Source organism: Saccopteryx leptura, chromosome 5 (genome assembly GCF_036850995.1).
Source record: "Saccopteryx leptura isolate mSacLep1 chromosome 5, mSacLep1_pri_phased_curated, whole genome shotgun sequence".
NCBI lineage: Eukaryota > Metazoa > Chordata > Mammalia > Chiroptera > Emballonuridae > Saccopteryx > Saccopteryx leptura.
This window is the reverse complement of record NC_089507.1, coordinates 97055388-97077376: the sequence shown is the minus strand read 5'-3', so window position 1 is coordinate 97077376 and position 21989 is coordinate 97055388. Positions and strand designations below refer to the sequence as shown.

The 21989-nt window shown below is 46.2% G+C and overlaps 1 protein-coding gene and 1 long non-coding RNA gene across 2 annotated transcripts in view; both read left to right on the top strand.

Moving 5' to 3' along the window:
* Positions 1 to 21989, top strand: part of LARP4B (La ribonucleoprotein 4B) — a 400705-nt gene that overhangs the window by 30730 nt on the left and 347986 nt on the right. The window lies entirely within an intron of this gene.
* Positions 14 to 2259, top strand: LOC136405480 (uncharacterized). The gene is made up of 2 exons (XR_010751530.1): positions 14 to 55; positions 1328 to 2259. It is a non-coding gene; the product is annotated as an uncharacterized lncRNA (long non-coding RNA).

Here is a 21989-nt window from a genome sequence, read left to right as displayed (position 1 = left end):
ATGTAACAGGAAGTCTGTCCAGAACCTGGCCGTCTGACGCAGAAGCACCTGTCGGGTGAGCGGGAAATGGGGGGAGGGGGAGCAAGAGACACTAGTAGGCTGTGGGCACAGAACGGGCAGCCAAGGAGGAGAGTGGAGCCGACTAGAAAGCTGGCCCAGCTGAGAGCCAGGCTCAGGGTTCTACACAAAAGGCATCTGGTGTGGCTGGAGGCTCAAGTCAGCAGCCCAGAGAGAAGGTTTAGTAGGGGAGGTCTGAGGATTTTGTTCTCTGCTTCAAAGTCCAAAAGGACATTCCAACACGGAGTTAGGCCAAGTATACCCTACATTTTTTAAATAGAAAATCTAATAAATTAGAGTCTTGAGAGGAGTCCACATCCACCTGACTACTTGAGGTTTCCATAAGGAAGGAAAACAGGAGGGGGTGGTGTGTAACTTTTAGTCACCCTGAAAATGTGGCCATCTGAATCTGCCTCAGAATCACCATCCTGTACCACCTAACGGCTCCAAGTCCTTTGTTCTCAACCTCCCCTTGTTCTGTGTTTATATCTCTTTAACCCTAATACTAAACTCCAAATAAAATCAACGCCATCCTTATCTGCCTCCAAAGCATGCGCTTTCCCTTTGGGGAGATAAGCCAGGGAAGCTTTCCCGCCTGGGCCTCAGCCAGGAAGTCAGTGTCTGACCACCCACAAGCCTTTCACAGGACGCGACCAGGGAGAAGGTCACACGGTCATGTGGCTCTGCCTGTCCAGCTCCAGCAGTGTTCACAACAACGTGTGACGGCATGTTATTGGATCTAGGATTTCTTGCTTTTGTTTCTGCCGAGGAAAGGATCTGTGGGTCTGTAGCTATGGCTTCGTTTTATTCCTGTGGTTCTTTTTGAGACTGTATCTATCTTTCTTGCCACCACCAGATTTGTGATGAGTCTTGTTCCTCAAGTAACATTCAGTTGTGTTCATTTTCAAGCAAACACAGTTCATTTTTCCCACATAATTTTCTTTTCATAGAAAGGTGTTCTTATCAATAAAGTTAAATGTTTTACTTTTCCCCCTTTGGTTTAGTGTTTGCCATGTCTGGAGATCCTTACAGAGTAAATACATGGTACCAATGCCCAGAATGGAAGAGTTAGAGTATTTTGATAAAATTCTATTTTTAGATTATAAATTTTAAGATATGTCGATATATCTTGTTTTAAAATTTTTTAAAGACATTTAAAGTTGGACATTTTTAATTTAGGGAAAGTTCTACACCCATTTTTTAAGAAGCCATTCTAATAAAATCATCTGTCCAACTGGCCCAAAATACAATGAACGTCACTTTCTTGTAGAGACCAAAGGGGAACTAGGGACAGTCTTTCTGTGCCCTATCGCTGACTGCTATGATCACCTGGCAGAAGTCTCGTTTAACTCAGCAAACCTGATGTGGTTGAGCTGGTTTCTCCACAGCCTTCCTGAGCGAAGTTTACAGAGCCCATCATCTCATCCAGGATCAAGAGAGTTCGCATTCTCCACGTTCCCAGCTCTGAGTTTTTGTGGAGTTCATCGATGGAGTGAAAAATTAGAAGCTGTGCTTCAGGAAAGGCTGTAACACCATCAGGCAGCATTTTGCTGGAAGAAGACTCCTCTGAGGCCTTGTTGGCGCTTTATGCTTCTTCAGGCAAAGGGATGGGATCTGTGGGATGACATGGGAGAGGGCGGATGGGTGGGACTGACAACATGCAGAACTAGGGTGCCCTTGCCGCTGTCCGTGGTCCTGACGTTTGCAACCCAGAACGCTGCTGTTTCTGGGGACGCTGGGATACTGTTGGCTCCTGTAAAACTTCTCCCACAAATTCTGAATCAGATAAAGAATGGGGCATGAGGGGGTAGGCACAAGGAGGCTAGAGATGCAGGCTGTAGGGCGATAGCCTTGAAAAAACAAATATGGTGCCTCACGGTTCTGGGAAAACAGAGAGAAATAGGACATCACCACCATTGCCTGCTTTTTCTCCCGCTACTACTGCATCTCTGGTTTTCTTTCTCATAATTTCCTCTCCCTCCCATTCCTATTCCCTTGTTCATTGCCTGTTCTTCCCTATACTAAATCTGTGACTCCCTAAGACTCGAGTCTCGGGTGTATGTCTGCCCTGAGTTCCGCTCCGCTGCTCCATGAATCAGGTGGACACACTCAGGATTAGACAGGAACCCGGTGTGACTTCTTGCCCAGAGAGATTTACCAGAGTCCTTTTCTGGACTCCTGGAACATGTCCACTCACTCTGACCTTCCACCAAAAGGGACACTGAGGGCCACATCACTAGAAATTTAGACCTGACAATACCACTCCTGCAAGAAACTGTAGACAGTGTCAAACCCTGGAGGGAAAAAAATACCTTACTTCCTAACTCAGCATTTCCAAGACAAAGTCTGAAGGACCCAATATCCTCTAAGATGAAGATAAAAGAGGTGGATTCTAGGGCCTCTTTCTAGGGCCTCTTTTCACACAGGCACTAGATTTCTATCACTCTGCAGAGTATGCATCAGTGAAAAAGAGAAAAAAATACTTTCCCAGCAGTGCCCAGTTAACTTTCTGCTAATTTTCAGCATTTTTTAAGCAAAATGAACTTAATGGACAGTATTCTTAAGTGAAAGTTTGTACATAAAAAGCATGATTGAATGGCAATATTGTACCAATGGATGTACATTTGTAATATTTGTAAAAAAAAAATCTAAAATCTTAAAATTATGAATTTACATATATTAATTTGCTTCTAAATTCTGTAAATTGCACTTCAGTGGTATCTGATAAGTGAATGTTTCTGTTAAGTGAATAAAAATATCAAGCAAAATTGAGCTTTCCTGGGGTATTGGGCTTTTTTCATCAAGCAGAATTGAAGGGTTCTTTAGAGAATACAACATGTAGGCTTAGAATCCATGAAGAATCCACCCAGTCCAAAGAAAGGGCACATTCTGCTCTAAAACCTTTTTCTTTTCATAATAATTTTCTGTTAGTGACTTCTGGCTGGATGGTGGGCTCTAGCTCAGATGTTACCCTTATAGACTTACTGTAAATGAACTACTGAAAATATCACGGCTGGGAATGAAGGACTTGTCTCCAAGCCCTGACTCAGCTTCTGTTACTTGTGGGAGACAAAACAAATCACTCAGGAGATGTGACCCTCAGTGTCCTCGCTGCTAAGTGTGGGTAACCGACAGCTCCACGGCTTTTCAGGCACGGAAGGGAGTGGGTGACGGCAGGATGTGTCAGGGTTTTGAGAAGATGAGCGGACATTTAAGATATTCTAAGTCCTCCACCCAGACGTGCCCTCACACAGGAAGTACAGGGGTGGCTGGATGGGTTCCTGTAGGATTCAAGGCCGGGTGGATATCAGGCCATAAGAAACAACTAAAACTTCACTTGGCATCTTCAGCCCTGCTCTACAGAATGACGCAGGGTTCCACTGAGCACTTCCCACCAACACATTCAGTCCCTTTCCTGGGGCCAGCTGAGGGACTTTGAAATTTCACCCATCACCAGGAACAGAGAAAATCACAGACATGCTGCACCCAGGATTTGAGTGCTCCCAGACCAGGTTTCTTGCTGAGAACACTCCTCTCATCCGTCCTCTCACAGCATCTGAAATTGCGCCACATGGGACAGAGTGAGGGTTTCTTGCATCTTGTTCAGTTTGCACTTATTTCCCATTAACCACAGTGACACTCAGTTTGAGTGAGAGCATAAGATCTTGGGGTGAGGTGACAGTTGGAGTAGAGGGATGGTCTTAAAATCAAGGATATTCTGACATCTCCTGTCATCCCCAGGTCAGGCGGGGAACACTGGACAGCTTCTTCAGTTTCATGTCTTACAGTAAATTGCCCCTAATGGAGAGGACATTTAAGGCCAGTTATTAGTGGGGAATGGAGGGGATCTGAAAGCATAAATTAGGTTCAAGACAAACCTCACATGCCTCTGAGTGATGTGCCTCAGAAGCCATGTGGTGGAATCAGCAAGCTTTGAGAATCTGGTTGTCTGGTGGTAGCATCATTCACTGACCATAAGAGCAAAAGCTCTCCAGACAGATCACTTCACAGTCCTCATAAGTGATTCTGGCAGCACCTAGCACTCACTCTCACTCGGAGGACCCCTCCTCCTACTAGAGAAGAGCCATCATTCCTGAAAACGGGCGGTCTGGTTCTAGGTGACTTCCTTAAACTTAACTGTTTTGCATGTTCACCCAGACCATTCTTCATGCCTACTGAGTCCCTGCCTGCCCTTGCTAGGAACTCAGCCTCATTGCTTATCGCATTTCTTTCTTATTGAGAAATTTTTTTGTAAAACGTGAAGTTTATGATATATTGGCTCAGTAAAACGCTTGAGCTAAGTGCACATTTCCCAAGAGGAGTAACTGGAGTCTACTCCGACTCTTCTAGTTGGATAGGGGTGCATGAAGGTGAAGGACAAACAGGCAAGTGCAGTGATACATTCTGTAGCTGGTAAATCGGTTCCTTAGTTGGGTTTAACTGGATAACAAAAATGCACTCTGCCAAGCGAGTTTCACAAAGCCAGAGCCCTCACAGAGCCAGCCTTGTGGAAAAGTCTTTTTATCAATGAAGATGAAGAGTGAACAGGACCCAGAATAACAATGATGAACTTCTTGATGACCTGCCCCAATGCAGTCACACTCAGTCCCTTAGCCTTCCAGAATTACAAATTATTGGGATAAACTTGGGGCTGAGCTTATTAAGAATGTCAATATTTAATGTAGGGATCCCCCTCCCACCCATAGCTCAAGCTCACTATAGAGTGTTCTGATTAGTGTCTCTCGCTAACCTTGTGAAAAAACATCCATGATGAATTTGGAGACTGGGGGTGGGGCTCAGCACAGAGCATGGAAAGAAAAAGCCCCTGGAGCCAGAGGACTGGACTTCTAGTCCTGCCCTGACATTGGTGACAGCGAAGGCCTTGGGCAAACTCTTTCAGAGCTTCATGCGTAAAATGGACAATACTTACGCCAGAGGATTGTGGCAAGGAGCAAAGCAGACACGGTGAGGGAAGTCTTTCAAACCAAAAGGTGCTTAGTGAACATCATTGGCTTTTCTTCAGAGACATTGAGTGGCCCCAGTGAGCTACTGGCAAAGTAAAGTCTACTCAAAGATTTCACAGTTTCAGTAACAAGAAACAATGCAGCAGTCCAGGGTTGGAAACTACTGGAGAATGAAAGAAGGAATTGGATCCATGGGGTGTAAATTGCCACAGAAACAGGAATGAAGTGGTGCCACTTTTATAGGGCCCAGGAGAAAAGAGTGTCAGGAAGATGATCAAGTGTGTGTGTGTGTGTGTGTGTGTGTGTGTGTGTGTGTGTGTGTACACAGTATGACAATATGAAGGCTTCTGTCCCCAAAATTTATGTGTTGAAACCTGCCCCCTAATGTGATGGTGTTAGGAGTTGGACTTCTGGGAGGTGATGAGGCCATATGGGTGGAGCCCCATGATGGGATTAGTGTCCTTAGACCCAGTGAGAAGGTGTATCCTATGAATCAGAAAGAGACCCTCATCAGACACCAAATCGCTGGTGCCTTGATCTTGGACTTCCAGCATCCAGAACTGTGGGAAATGGATGTCTGTTGTTTGAGCCTCCATCTGTGATGTTTATTATGCAACCCAAACTGACTGAGACAAGAAGTGAGGAAGATGAGGACTCAAAAAAGACACTAGCAAACTGAAGTCTGTGAGTTTTGAAGAAGAAATTGTGTGACAAGTTAGGGGTGAATGCTGGCACAGTAGGGTGAGTAGGTCAGGGACAGGGCAGGGGGAGGGGGAGTGAAGATGGAGGCTTAATTTAGAAGAAAGAGAGGGAAATAGAGGAGTTAGGAGAAAGGGGCCCAGCACAGAGTGGTGTGGATGTGCTCAGCACAGGGGAAGTTGCAGGGATTCTGTAAGGACCAGGACCACCTGGGAGCCTCCTGGAACTGGTCACTGGCCTGGGGTGTGCCTGCTGCAACCCAGGCTTGGTAGGTCTAGCCCTGGACACACAAGGATGGACAGAGGCAGTTGTATTCCCCAGCCTTCAGAAGAGGCCACCAAAAAATGGGTCCCACCAGGACAGGAATTCAGGGCTGCTTTTTTTTTTCCCTGAAGTGAGAAGCAGGGAGGCAGAGACACAGATTCCCGCATGTGCCTAACCAGAATCTACCCAGAAAGCCCACTAGGGGGTGATGCTCTGCCCATCTGGGCTGTTGCTCCATTGCAACTGGAGCCATTCTAGCACCTGAGGTAGAGGCCATGAGCCATCCTCAGTGCCCAGGCCAACTTTGCTCCAAGGAAGCCTTGGCTGCAGGACAAAAAGAGAAAGAGAAAGAAGAAGGGGAAGGGTGGAGAAGCCAACTGGCCAGGGCCAGGGCCAGGGCCAGGGCTGCTTTTTAAAAAAAATATATTAGGCTCTGGCCAGTTTTCTCAGTGATAGAGTGTCAGCCCAGCATGTGGCTGCCCCAGGTTCAATCCCCAGCCAGAGCACACAGGAGAAGCGCCCATCTGCTTTTCCAACCACCCCTCCTCACATTTCTCTCTCTCTCTTTCTCTCTCTCTCTCTCTCTCTCTCTCTCTTTTCCTCCCTTCCTGCAGCAATGGCTGTACTGGATGGAATGAGTTGGCCCCTGAGTGCTAAGGATGGTTCTATGACCTCTGCTTCAGGTGCTAAAAAATGGCTCTGGTTGCAACAGAGAAAGAACCCAGATGGGCAATGTATCACCCCCTAGTGGGCTTGCTGGGTGGATTCCAGTGGGGTCCCATGCAGGAGTATGTCTCTGCCTTCCCTCTTCTCACTAAATTAAAAAAAATAAAAGTTTTCTTTAATTAGTGTCTTCCAGTGCCTAGTGTATGGTGGGTGTTCCATAAAGATTTTCTAATAAACAAATGAGCCATCATTTCTATGGCTAAGGAGAGAAAGGGAGAAGGATTGGGGCTGAGCAAGAGAAGGCAACGAGCACTTGACATCCAGTTACTTGGGGAGGGGGGGTCAGAGACCCCACATACAACAACAGCATGTCGATGCCTGCAGAGGGTGTTTCCATGTCTGCATGCTGTTTCTCTTTTCTTTCTCTCACATTCACATTTCACAATCGAATGAAATACTCAGTCACTGCTCTGAAGTCTCCTCCTTAGAAGGCTGCCTGCTCGCCTCTGTGCCACTTGAGGACCTGTCACCCTGCTCAGCAAATGTCACTTCCACTTTGCTTCCCCTTCAATTAGGCTAAGTGAATAAATGTCCCCGGCAACCACAGCCTTGCCACCCGCCAACACTGCCCTGGATGCTCTGGCTGTGGAGTGTCACCTCCACAGGAGCCACCGGGTCCCTCGGGCCTGTGAGATCATGACCGTCAGTTCCCATTTGTGTGAAGCACCTTCACAGCCCTCACCGAGAGCCCTGACACAGGCTCTGTGACATGCGGTTAATTACAGGTCCTGGGCAGAGCCGCACAGGTGCAGGCCACAGGCTTAAATGGCGAGGGTGGGGGCAGAACAAGGACCCACAGGACAAACTCTGGGGCTGGGGTCAAACCTGGGCTTGGGCCACACCGTCAATATTGAGCGACTGGCTCCTTCCCGAGCAGCTCCGGCAGGAGTCCGGATACAGCACCTCCTTGCTCTGCACATAGTCTTTGACAAAAGAGGGTTCATTATTCTCAATTTTGGTTACCTAAAATGGCTCATTAAAGAATAAATGGTAATGTACTCCCCAATATCAAAGGAGTTCAGCCGGCGAGCCCAGGAAGGCCTGCAGGCAGAGGCGTGTGGGCTCACCCTGGATGAGGGGAGGGTAATTCTGCTCGCAGCTTAGGCCTCTCCCCACTACCCCAAGTGTGTTAAACATGTAGGGTGAATACCAGATGCCATTCCCAAGGAGAACAGACCCCCAGGAACTTCACAGGCTTCATGCCTGATGCTCTAATAACGCCCAAGGGCTTCACACACTCAGTGCAGCAGTGAACATTGCTGTCTTTACTCAGGCTGTTTGTCCACTGCGTGAGTTGGGGTTCTCTAAAACTAGAGCCAATAGGATGTATGTATATAGAGAGTGAGATTTACTTAAAAGGAGTGACTCAGACATTGTGAGAGAAGATCCCCCAACAGGCAGCTTTAAGCAGCGGACCTGGTGACCCACATAGTTTGGAAAGACCCTTAGCCCAAGGTGAGGATCTACAGACTGAGGGGCAACAGACAAATGCCTCACCTGGGGGCCAGAAGTCTGCAAGGAAGAATGTTGCAAGTTCAAGGACAAGGAGGTCTGGGAAAGACCAGTAACTGGGCTTATGGAAGGGGTCACAGTGTGACTATCTTTGTATCACATGTTGGTGACTCCAGAGAATGTCCACTGCAGGTGACAACTCAGCCAAACCCTGTCCTCTGACACCCCAGACCTGCCCAATGGGCTCCTGGGAAAGGGAGCCACGGTGGCAAAGACAAGCTGTGTTTGGACCCTCGGCATCCTGCCCCAGGCTCTGCTTCCTGCGCAGAACAAAGGGATGCCCCTGTGTGCCAGGCGCTTCAGAAGCATCGTGGCCAAAACAAATGAAGATGCCTACCACCCCAGCTAGTTAACTGTGGGTAAATCAAAGGAATCTTCTGTTAACATCTGAAAAGAGGAATATTCTCTTCTGTCTCTGAAACTCTTTCTTCATTGTGATTGTCAGGACAGCAAGAGTGAGACTGATGATAAACTTTGTGGGCCTGAGATGTTGTCAAGCACATCTGGAAGAAGCTGGGCAGGGTGGCCGGGAGACCATTCCCAGGAGAGGCGAGGAGACTCCCAAGTCGAGTCCCCAGACCGTGCTTCAGTCTAAGGAATGGCGTGTCGATGGATGTCCGGCATCACGTCGGCCCTTTGCCCTGCTGCCATGGCCTTGTGTAGGGGACAGATGGGGACACAGAGTGAAATGAACTGTGGTCACTGTTTTCACTGAAAACACTTGCCGTTGATGCACTGGGCTGAGGAACACAGCTCTGACACGCATATGACAGCACAAAGCAGGGGAGAGATTCTCGCAGCCACATAGACATCACAGCCCTAGGCCAGTGACGAGCTTGTCTGGGGTATGCCCTGGTGGGAGGGGCTCCCCCTCAGAGCGAGGAGGCCATGATGAACCTTTACACCGTTTCATAGGGAGAAGAGCTGACACTTTGTGAGCATTTATCTGACACACCACAGAGGGTCCCTCCCCCACACATGAGGACTTTGAAGCAGCTGCATTCCCCAATCTGGTGCATAGGAACAGAGCCAAGGACAAAGCTCACCGTTGTTAATGAGATCTCAACTCCACGGTACGATGACCTCCATCCACATTGGCTGTGACATATGATTTTTAATCTCCTTTTCCTCACAAAGACCCAAACTGCACCTTCTCTCCGGCTTGAGTCTCTCTTTGAAGGGAAGCACCCGGCTCCTTCTGTGGAACTTCATACAGCCCTCACCCGGCCTGCCATCCAGTTCCTTTAGATAAACACCAAAGACTGAAGGTGGATTGTCTGCTTCTTGTGAAGAACTACTTTGAATTTCAAAGAAGAAAGTACTATAGACGCTGAAAGCTCAGCATGAAAATAAGGGCAACTGTGTGGATGGCACGGCTCTGATGACGTCCTAGCCACCTGCTCCACCCGAAAAGGGAGGGAGTCTACTAGCTGGAGCCTGAGGTCCGCCGGCCTCATCCTGCACTGAGCTCCATGCAGACTCACGTGGAGCGACCTTCCCGGGTGTTTGTAGAGCTAGTTTTCCACAAATGGAGGCGATTTTCATACAGAGACCTATATGAACTAGCTCTGAGTCACCTTATGCCATTGAACCCTAACTCTTTATCTTTTACTAACAGAAGAAAACTTAAAGGATAACTATAGGAGTCAATGTGATAATATGTATAAAGAGAAAAGTAAGTGCTCAAAACTGAAACAGCCAATTTAAAATTGGAAAACAGTGTGGAAGTTCCTCAAAATAATAAAAATGGCACTACCACAGCCACCAGGTTGTGGTGCAGTGGATAGAGTGTCGAACTAGGATGCAGAGGACCCAGGTTCTAAACCTCGAGGTCACTGACTTGAGTGCAGGCTCATCCGGCTTGAGCATGGGCTCACCAGTTTGAGTACAGGGTCACTGACTTGAGTGTGGGATCATACACATAACCCTATGGTTGCTGGCTTGGTCCCAAAGGTCGCTGGCTTGAGCAAGGAGTCACTCGCTCTGCTGTAGCCCCCTGGGCAAAGCACATATGAGAAGCAATCAATGAACAACTAAGGTGCCGCAACAAAGAATTGATGCTTCTCATCTCTCTCCCTTCCTGTCTGTTTGTCCCTATCTGTCCCTCTCTCTGACTCTCTCACTGCCCTGTCAAAATTTTTTTAAAAAATGGAATTACCATATGACCCAACAATTCCACTTTTGAAAATTCCACTTTTTCTGAATAAATCCAAAACACTCAAATGTATATATATTGATATGTACTTCCATGTTCATTGTAACATTCCCTATAATAGCCAAGAGAAAGAAGCAAACTAAGTGTTCATCAATAGATAAATAAAGAGGACGTGATATGTATATACAATAGAATATTATTCAGCCATAAAAAAGAATGAAATCTTACTGTTTGCAACAGCATGGATGGACCTAGCAGGTATTATGTTAAGTGAAATAAGTCAGACAGAGAAAGACACATACCATATGATTTCATTTGCTTGTAAAATCTAAATAAACAAAATAAATAAAACAGAAACAAACTCATAAATACAGAGAACAAATTGATGGTTGCCAGGAGGGAGTGGAGTTGGAGGGTTGGGTGAAAAAGGAGAAGGGATTAAGATCTACAAAGTGTTAGTTATAAAAACAGTCGTGGGATACAAAGTACAGCATAGAGGATATAGTCAATAATATTGTAATAACTGCGAATGGTGCCAGGTGGGTAGTAGACTTGTTAGGGATCACTTTGCAAGGTATAATATATACACACCTCTAATCACTATGCTGTACACTTGAAACTAATATAAAATAATGTTGAATGTCAACTTTAATGGAAAAAGAGAAAAGTAGGTGCTCAATAAAAGGTAATAATTATAATAGTTATTAACGTTTACATTTGTTTCTTTATCAATACTATCCAACTAGGAGATCAAACTTTTCCCACCATTTCTGGGATTTCAGCTAGTCACTGAGAGAGAAATTTAAAGTAACTACTCTTCCCAAGTTCCTTAATAAACAGTATTTACCGAGCCTTGCTATGAACAAGTGATAGTACTCGGTCCTTGGAGATAATAATAAAAATGTGTCGTGATCTCTGGTCCCAAGGAATTGACAGATTAGCTGGTGAAACAGGACAAAAGAACATAAAAAAATTAAATAGTAATGGCCCTGGCCTGCTGGCTCAGCGGTAGAGCGTTGGCCTGCCGTGCAGGGGACCCAGGTTTGATTCCCGGCCAGGGCACATAGGAGAGGCACCCATTTGCTTCTCCACCCCCCCCTCCTTCCTCTCTGTCTCTCTCTTCCCCTCCCGCAGCCAAGGCTCCATTGGAGCAAAGATGGCCCGGGCGCTGGGGATGGCTCCTTGGCCTCTGCCCCAGGCGCTAGAGTGGCTCTGGTCGCCGCAGAGCGACGCCCCGGAGGGGCAGAGCATCGCCTCCTGGTGGGCAAAGCGTCGCCCCTGGTGGGCGTGCAGGGTGGATCCCGGTTGGGCGCATGCGGGAGTCTGTCTGACTGTCTCTCCCCATTTCCAGCTTCAGAAAAATACAAAAAAAAAAATTAAATAGTAAAGCTTGGCTAGGTGGTAGCACAGTGGAGAGAGCATCAACCTGGGACACTGAGGACCCAGGTTCAAACCCGAGATCACCAGCTTGAGCGAGGGTTTATCCAGCTTGAGCACAGGTTCATCAGCTTGAATCAGGGTCACCAGATTGAATATGGGATTATAGACATGACCCCATGGTTGCTGGCTTGAGCCCAAGGTCACTGGCTTGAGCCCAAGGTCACTGGCTTGAGCAAGGTGTCATTGTCTCGGCTGGAGCCCCCTGGTCAAAGCACATATGAGAAGCAATCAATGAACAACTAAGATGCTGCAATGCTTCCCATCTCTCTCCCTTCCTGTCTCTCCCTCTTTCTCTACTAAAAAATTAAATACTAAATACAACAGTAAGAGTTGTCATAAGATACAACATAATTAGTAGCTAAATGATAGAGTTTTCCATTTAAAGCAAGGGACAGTAGAAGAAAATGATCAGGCAAACTTCGTGTGTGAGGGACGACAGGCAGTGAATGGTGGTGGTATATAAATCAGCTGGAAAAAAGGTGGGGGCATCTGGGGGGGTGGGCACAAGGACGGTGTAAGGTCAGAGGCCATGATCATAGTGAGTGGGGTCCATAAATAATAAGGGATAGGCCCTGGCTGATTACCTCAGTTGGTTAAGAGTGTCATCCTGAGTTAACAAGGTTACGGGTTTGATCCTTAGCACACAGAGGAAGCAACCAATGAATGTGTGACTGAGTGGAACAACAAATGAATGCTTCCCTTTCCCCTCCCTTCTTTCTCCCTTCCTCTTTCTGTCTTTCTAAAAGTCAGTAAGAATTAAGCCCCGGCCAGCAGGAGAGCTCGGTTGGTTGGAGTGTCATCCTAGAACAGGGGTCCCCAAACTTTTTACACAGGGGGCCAGTTCACTGTCCCTCAGACCGTTGGAGGGCCGAACTATAAAAAAAAAAAAACTATGAATAAATCCCTATGCACACTGCACATATCTTATTTTAAAGTAGAAAAAAAAAAAAGGGAACAAATACAATATTTAAAATAAAGACCAAGTAAATTTAAATCAACAAACTGACCAGTATTTCAATAGGAACTAGGCTCCTCTCACTGACCACCAATGAAAGAGGTGCCCCTTCGGAAGTGCGGCGGGGGCCGGATAGATGGTCTCAGGGGGCCGCATGTGGCCCACTGGGCCGTAGTTTGGGGACCCCTGTCCTAGAGAGTGGAGGTTGCCGATTGGATTCCCCAGTCAGGGTACACACAGGAATAGCTCAATGTTCTTGTCTTTCTCTCCCTGCCTCTCTCTTTTAAAAAAAAGTTTAAGATCACAGCCTTTTTATAGAAATAAAAAGGGAAATACAAGTCATCTCAACTCAAAGAGAGAAGTCTGAAATTCTGGATTTACAAAAAATTTTAGTCTTAGCCGAGAATGCCACACCAGGGAACTCTTAAGGAGGCAGCTACTATATGAAGCGTCCAGATATCTGGAGATAAAATCATAAAAACTCCTTAAAGAACCCACACCTGATAGAGTCATTCAACTTTCTCAAATATGTTAGAGAACCTCCTGCTGGATGAAGCAAAGGAGTTGGATGTGGCTACATTTAGGGAAGGTTCCAACAGATGGGTCCTACTGTCCATGGACTCGGTTTGGGTTTGTAGGTCTGAAGTGGAGCTTATGTTGGGTTGTGTGGACAAAGAATCCAACATCCGTCCTGTAGCTAATACAGTACATGGGCTCCTGGGGAAGCCACCTAACTGACTCTCACTGCATCCCCAGCAATGTCAGCAGGACTCAACTTGATATGTGGTTCTATGAGCTAAGGAAAGGGTACTTAATGATGGTGTGACATGAAAATTGTGGGCAAGCTGGAAAGAACTGAGAGGTAGAGAGCATCTCCATATCTGACAACTTTGAGAAGGGACATTGTGTATGACACACAGAGAAAGGGCCAAACAGGCCCAAGGAAGGTGACACAGAGATATTTGAGGTGGGAACTCCCTCACATGATACACATGTAAGTAACTCATCAAAGAGTGAGGGGGCATTACTTCTGATCTGCCTGTCAGACGGTGGTTATGAACAACGAGCTGTTAGGCACCCTGGCCGTACGTAGGTGTCCCTGCCACAAACAGAGGAGTCTCACCTAGAGCACACTGCACCAGCCAGAGACCAGAAAGCTGCACAGGTGGATATAGACAAATGCTCCAGAGTTGGAGATTATGACAATGGTCAGTACACAGCTCCAGAGCAAGGTCGTGTGGCCTAGAATCCCCTCCCCATCCATGATGAGACATTGAGAAAGTACTAACTCTGTGTGTCTCAGTTTCCTCATCTATAAACTGTGGATAAAAGTCATACATACTGCAATGGACTAAATGAATTGTGAGGACTAAATGAGTCAATACAGTCATATGCCGCATAAAGAAGACAAGTTCTGAAAAGTGCATCATTGGGTGATTTCATTGTGCAAACATCATATAGTATGTACGCACACAAATCTAGCTGGAATGATATGTACTATATTTTTATACAACTGGCAGCATCACCAAAAACATGTGAGCAAAGCATTGTGATATGACAGTATAATGGTTACCAGGTCACTAGGCATTAGGATAGTGACATCATAGCTCCATTATAATCACATGGAACCACTGTCACACTTGCAGTCCATCATTGACCAAAAGCTGTTATGCAGCATGCAGTTGGACATAAAGCCTGAAATATAAACACTGGATGTGCATTAGTCACTGCTTTTGCTGCCACCACTGTTGTTGGTGATAGTTTAAGGGACTCATGAAACAGAAAATGTGTCACCAGAGTGGCCTGCTGATTGACCTCCATTATCAGGTGGTAGAAGGAAAACCCTGCATGTGTCCAGGTTTATATGATTCACTTCGTCGTAGAAAAACATTATGCTGGGACAAATACCTAGGAGCATCGTCAGAGGACTGAGGACCCCAGAAAACTTTAAGGAGTCAGAGTCCTGCATTAGAAGGTGGGAGCAGGAGCTAATAAGGACTCAAGCTGCAATAAAATTAAACCCAACGATGTCAGGACATAACCCACCCCCAGCAGTTGTCTTGCACTTGCTGGGTGAGCCCAGCTGCTGCACCTGGTGCTCTTTAGCTGGTGGGGGGGCACTTTCCTCTCTGTAAGACGGACAAAACTACACTCTCCACTGTCATCAAAGACTCTTTTATTGAGCACTGGAGTAGAGTGCTGTGCTAAGAGAACAATAAAATAAATGCTATTCTTATCAGCCTAGAAACTCTAACGTTAGACAGTCAAGGCTGCCTGGTCTGTAGCTTCAATATAAATACAAAATTTCTCATGACTCAAGGCAGTTAAATTCAACATAAGTACCAAGAATGCACAGTAAATGCCTTCCTGGGCATTTCTGGAGGGATGAGACAGAAAGGATAGCAGCACATAGAAAGGAAGCAATTCATGGACATGGTTTAAAGAAAGCACAGTCTCTCTTTGAGAAAGTTCAGTCACATTACAGAAACAAAGTAGCCGCTTCGTTCCCTCCTTTTCCTAATTCTAGGTCCACAACTTGTCTTTAAATTAAATCCGTCAAACTAAAAAAAATTAGCAAGCACCATTCTTCAAATCCCGGCATGGGAAAGGCAAAGCACACCAGGTTGTGCGACCATCCCTGCTCTCTAAATGCAGCACATTGTACCACCCACATAGAAATGCTCTGCCATTAGCCGTCACTCCCTCCTGCCAGCTCTCCCAATCTTGGAACCACAAATCTAGTTTGCATCCCTACAGGTTTGCCTGTTCCACCCATTTCATATGGGATCCTACAACATGAGGCCTTTGTGTCTGGCAACATTCACACGCAGAACATTTTCAAGGTTCACCCCTGTTACAATGTGTCAGTGCCCCCTCCTCATTTCTGAATCAGATCTAATTGCAAGGATATAACACACTTTGTTATCTGTTTGCCAGTTGGACATTCAGGTTGTTTTCTCTTTGTGACAATTAGGAACAATGCAGCTTTAAATAATCACGTACAAGATAAGAACAAGCAAAGCCAGTACTTTCTGAAAGTGAAAATTAATCCCAGGAAACTCATTTTCTTCACTAAAGCAACACAAGTGAGATTGTTCACACACTTTTTTTTTTTTTTTAATTCAGTGAGAGGAGGGGAAGCAGAGACAGACTTCCACATGGGTTCCAACTGGGACCCACCTGGCAAGCCCACTATGGGGTGATGCTCTGTCCATCTGAAGTATTGCTCCATTGCTCCACAACCGATCTCTTCATAGTCCCTGAGGCTGAGGTCATGGAGACTTCCTCAACACCCAGGGACAAGTGTCTCCAATTGAGCCATGGCCATAGAGGGGGAAGAGAGAGAAAGAAGCAAGAGGGGAAGGGGTAAAGAAACAAATGGGCACTTCTCCTGTGTACCTGACCAGGAATCAAACCTGGGACATCCACACGCCAGGCTGACTCTCTACCACTGAGCCAGCTAGCCACGACCTTTCACACACTCTTTTACTTATTTATTTAGTTAGTTAGTTAGGTAGTTAGGTAGGTAGTTAATTAGTTTTGAAAGAGAGACAGAGAGGAAGTGAGAGAGACAGGAATGGGGGAGAAAAAAAAGGAGTGAGAGAGGGAAGTATCAACTTGTTGCTTCATTTAGTTGTGCATTGATTGCTTTGTACATCCCTTGACCATTGGACCAGTGACCTCAGGCTCAAGTTGAGCCAGTGACCCCACACTCAAGCCAGTGCCCTTGCACTTAAGCCAGTGCCTCAGGTTTCAAACTGGTGACCTCAGTGTTCCAGGTCTAAGCTCTATCCTCTGCACCACCACCAGTCATGTTCAAACGTTCTTTTAATGAGAGGTATTTTTTAATTGATGTTCAAGAGAGAAAGAGAGAGTGAGAGAAACATCAATTTGTTGTTCCACTTATTTATGCATTCATTGGTAGATTATTGTATGTGCCCCGACCTGGGATCAAACCCACAACCTTGTTTTATGGGAATTATGCTCAACCAACTGAGCTAGCCAGCCAGGGTATATCTTCTTTTAAAATTCCTCATGCTGGCCTGACCTGTGGTTAAATAGTAAATAAAGCGTCAACCTGGAATGCTGAGGTTGCTGGTTCGAAAACCCTGCCTTGCCTGGTCAAAGTACATGGGGGAGTTGATTTTTCCTGCTCCTTACCCCCTTCTCCCTCTATCTCTATCTCTCTCCCTCCTCTCTAAAATGAATAGATTTAAAAAAATGTTTTTTCATTCCTCATGCATTGTCATGAAACCAAAACATGCGCACTTGATGAAACTTGGAAGAAGTTTCACTGGATGTTTCTGAGGCATCTACTTCCTACAAACCCTATACTGGGTGCTATGGGGACAGAGACGAAAAGGTAAGTCTGTGCTTGGGTAGCTCCTGCTTCAGTAGAAACCAGTGACAAGTCCTCCATTCCAGGACTGCAGAACCTGTCATTAGCAGTTCTTTATATAGAAAGAAGAGAGAGCAGCTGAAGGCTGTCACCAGGAAGACAGATCAGATAAACTGGGGTGTCCCAGAGGGCTGGTGCAGGACTTGCTCATGCTGTGAAAACCACCTGTACAAAACCTAAGACTATGCAGAACAACCAAGACCTTCCCCTCACAAGATGCGAGGACACTTACAAATCCAGAATCTTCCTTTTAAAAAAACTGTCAACCAGCGTCGGTCCAGCATGTGAAAGTCCCGGGTTTGACTCCTGGCCAGGGCACACAGGAAAAGTGCCCATCTGCTTCTCCACCCTTCCCCCTCCTTTCTATCTCTATCTTCCCTCTCACAGCCAAGGCTCCACTGGAGCAAAGTTGGTCTTGGCGCTGAGGATGGCTCCATGGCCTCCACCTCAGGTGCTGGAATGGCTCTGGTTGCAAAGGAGCAACGGCCCAGATGGGAAGAGCATCGCTCCCTAGTGACATGCCGGGTGGATCCCAGTCAGGTGCATGTGGGAGTCTCTCTCTCTGCCTCCCCACTTCTCACTTCAGGAAAAAGAAAAAAAATGTCAACCTTATAGATAATCAAATGCCTACATGTTCTTTAGTCTATCTATGGACTTCCCCCTATCTTTCAATCTAGTGTTCATACTCTAGTAATATGCAGTTCTAATTACTAAAGATTTAAAAGGTTTTTAATTTCTAGTAATCCTCAGAACTTATCTGACATGTTTTATGCATTGCTCACTTCTGGATTAACTTGTCTATAATCCTATTGCTATTTTATTGGGATTACTTTAAATTTATAAACTAACTTTAGGATTGATGTTTTTGGGGGAGGGGGTTGGGGGGTTGTTTTGTTTTGTTTTTTGGGGGAAAGACAATATGGAAGAGAGAGGGTGAGAAGCATCAACTCATAGTTGCTTTCACTTTAGTTGTATGTTTACTGCTTCTCATGTGTCCCTTAACCTGGGCTGAGTCAGTGTTCCCTTGCTCAAGCCAGCGACCTTGGGATTTTTATACCAGCAACCTTTGGGCTCAAGCTGGTGAGCTCTGGGGTCATGTGGATGACTCCCCCACTCCAGCCAGCAACCCCATGCTATCAAGCCCATGCTGAAGCCGGCAATCTTGAGGCTTCTAATAGGCTACCTTGGCGTTCTGGGTCAACGTTTCACCCTCTGTGCCACCACCAGTCAGGCAGGATTGATGGCTTTTTGATATTGATTCTTTCTTGCCCAAAACATGGAGTATGTTTCCTTATATTTAAATTTTTTTTTTTTTTTCACTTTTCTGAAGCTGGAAACGGGGAGAGACAGTCAGACAGACTCCCGCATGCGCCCGACCGGGATCCACCCGGCACGCCCACCATGGGGCGACGCTCTGCCCATCAGGGGGCGATGCTCTGCCCATCCTGGGCGTCGCCATATTGCGACCAGAGCCACTCTAGCGCCTGGGGCAGAGGCCACAGAGCCATCCCCAGCGCCCGGGCCATCTTTGCTCCAATGGAGCCTTGGCTGCGGGAGGGGAAGAGAGAGACAGAGAGGAAAGTGCGGCGGAGGGGTGGAGAAGCAAATGGGCGCCTCTCCTGTGTGCCCTGGCCGGGAATCGAACCCGGGTCCTCCGCACGCTAGGCCGACGCTCTACCGCTGAGCCAACCGGCCAGGGCTTATTTAAATTTTTTTTAATTGTTACTTTCTTCCCATATTCTTCCCCAACTTCTGGCAACCAATCTGTTCTCTGCATCTATGAGATGAGCTTGGTTTTATTTTGCTATTGTTTTACATTCCATGTATAAGTAAGATCATACAGTATTTGTCTTTTTCTGACTTATTTCACCATCTAGGTCCACTCATGATTTTGAAATGGCAAGATTTCATTATTTTTAATAGCTGAGTCACAGCCCATCATGGATATATACCACATCTTCTTCAGCCGTTCATCTATTGATGGACAACTAAGTTGCTTCCATGTTTTAGCTGTTACTGGTGATGCTGCAATGAACACAGGAGTGCCTATATCTTTTCAAGTTAGTGTTTTTGTTTTTCTCAGATAAATTCCCAGAAGTGGAATCACTGGGTCATAAGGCAGTTTCGTTTTTAATTTTGGGAGAATTCCCACACTGTTTTCCATAGTGGCTGCACCAATCCACCATCCAACCAACAGTGCACCAGGGTTCCCTTTTCTCCACATCCTCACCAATACTTGTTATTTCTTATCTCTTTCATAATAACCATTCTAACAGGTGTGAGGTGATACCTCCTTGTGGTTTTGATTTGCATTTCTCTGATGCACTGATTTTCTAACTTTTTCATGTCATGGTACACATAAACTAATTACCAAAATTCTGTGGCACACCAAAAATATATATATTTTGCTTATCTGACAAAAAAAATAAGCATAATTTTAATTCATTCACACAATACAACTATTGTTGTGTTGGCTTTTGTCATTTTTTTTTTTACTTGACAATCTAAGGGAAAAGAGGTCAGTGCCCCTGACTAAATAGGTGTTGCATGCTCTAAAAAGTCTTTCAGTGCACTGGCTGAAAATCGTTACTCTGATGATTAGTGATGATCAGTTATGTCTATTGGCCATTTGTATGTCCTCTTTGGAGAAATGTCTATTCAGATCCTCTGCCCATTTTTTATTTTTTAATTGGATTGTTGTTTTGCTACTGAGTTGGATGAGTTCTTTATACATTTTGGATATTAGCCCCTTATCATATATATCATTTGCAAATATTTTTCTCCCACTCAGTAGGTTACTTTTTCATTTTATTGATGGCTTCCTTTGAGATGCAGAAGTTTTGTAGTTTGGTGCAGTCTCAATTTTTTATTTTTTATTTTGTTGCCTCTTGTGTGTCTCCCAGGATGCCCAACACTGCCCAGACATATGGTGATGCTCTGGGTGGCCGTGAGGAAGAAAGGGTTTTGGAATCAAACCCTCACTCTGCCACTTGCTAACTCTATCCTTTCAAAAAATTACTTAGTTCCCTTGAGTTGGTCTACATGTTGTGTAATTACGATGATGATAAGGCAGCTGATGCCTGTCTCCTGAATGCAGGATGAGAGTTCAATGCCTTGACACCTTAGTGTGTAAGCAGGGAGTGTCCACCCTGGGATCCCCACGTCGAGCAAGCATTTCCCTCCTTTCACCAGGCACCTGCACAGAGCTGGATAAAACACCAGCCGTGCTGAGCCCTGCATCTGCATCCTGACTCTGCCACTTTGTGCGCGACCAAAGTCGTTTCCCTCTGAGTCTCCATTTCCTCATCTTTAAAACGGGGTTAATGAGAGGACTGTATGAACTGCCATACGTGAAACTGCATTATAAATTGTGATGAGCTCTGCACACATTAGCCAGCAGTAGGCGTTACGTTAGGTTACACTTGTCTTCATATTACCCAGCTGCCACCCAAAGACAGCATGAACTGAAATGAGAGAGGGGGGGAGGGAGAGAGAAGGGACCTTTCAGCAAGACAGTTTATACAGCAAGTGACTCAGCCACTTGCTCACATTGCCTGGTCGCAGTGCACCCTCGGCCTCTGTATGCCATGCTTCCTCCTCCATAGAATAGACCTATTCTCAGGTTTGTGAAACGTCACTGGGACCATATCTACAATGCTGAGCCTAAGCCTAGGCACAATGGGGCTCCACCAATGTCCCCCCGTGTGCTGTGATGACGAGGGGAGCATGACCAGGAACAGGTGCCCTGGGGGACCACAAGGATGCAGGCACTTGGGCAGCAGGGTCTGGGTGGCTGGCGAAAACATGCGTTTGTTATTTAAATCATATCTCAGGTACTGGATTATGTACTGGGCACATGCTACTCACTTTTCATTATTGTTTTTCCCCCCTCACAACTTTAGGGAGTCAGTATTCTGTGCTCATTAACAAATGAGGAGACTGCTCCTCTGAGAGGCGGAATTACTGGCCTCATACACCAAAGCTCTTAAGAAGTCTAAGCAGCTCCACTCCACCAGCTGTCTGCTGGCCGCTCTCCACAGGAGCGGATGGGGGTTTCTCAGGCGTGATTCTCCTCCATTCCCAGACTCCATGCTCCCCACGGGAGCTCTGAAAAACTGCCTTGAAACTAAAAGATATAATGGCCAAAGTTTCACAGTTCCTGGGGATCTAAGTCAAAACAACACATGATATTTGGTGCCTCTGGCCAGCACCAAGAAGCTATTTCTGTGTGAAATACGGCTATCATCATGTACTGATGTGTCACAGCGGTGACAGCCCCCAGAGCACACCCCGTGTATTTCAAAGGCATTGGAACACCCATTCTTGAGAAGCCATGGAGCTGTGTGGGGACCAATGAACAGCATGCCTGCCTCAGTTTGGTCCACATAATTCACACACATACATATGTGACTTATTTATAAGGACATACTGCCCCCAGTGGACTGGTCACCTTGGAGAAGCAGAGTCGACAGTAACCCAGACCCCTGAAAGAGCTGTTTATGAAAGCCCACATCCGTCAGCACAACCCTGTGCAGCCAAGGTGAGTTACAACACAGCCGTCCAGGGTGACCTAGGCTTGGCTCCCACTGCTCAGAGTTCAGGTCCTAAGAAGGCATCTGTCTGTGGTGTCATCTGTCTCACCCCCCTGTCTGACCAGCCCTGAAAAACCCTTCTGTTCCCAGAACAAGCCTCACTCCCCGGGGGACAATGCAATGCCAGGCTCCCAACCTTCCCCTTGCCTGAGAACTCACCGCAGGGACACAGCCAGGCTTCCAAATGGGGCCTTGATGGTGAGTGTAACTATCTCTGAAATATTTG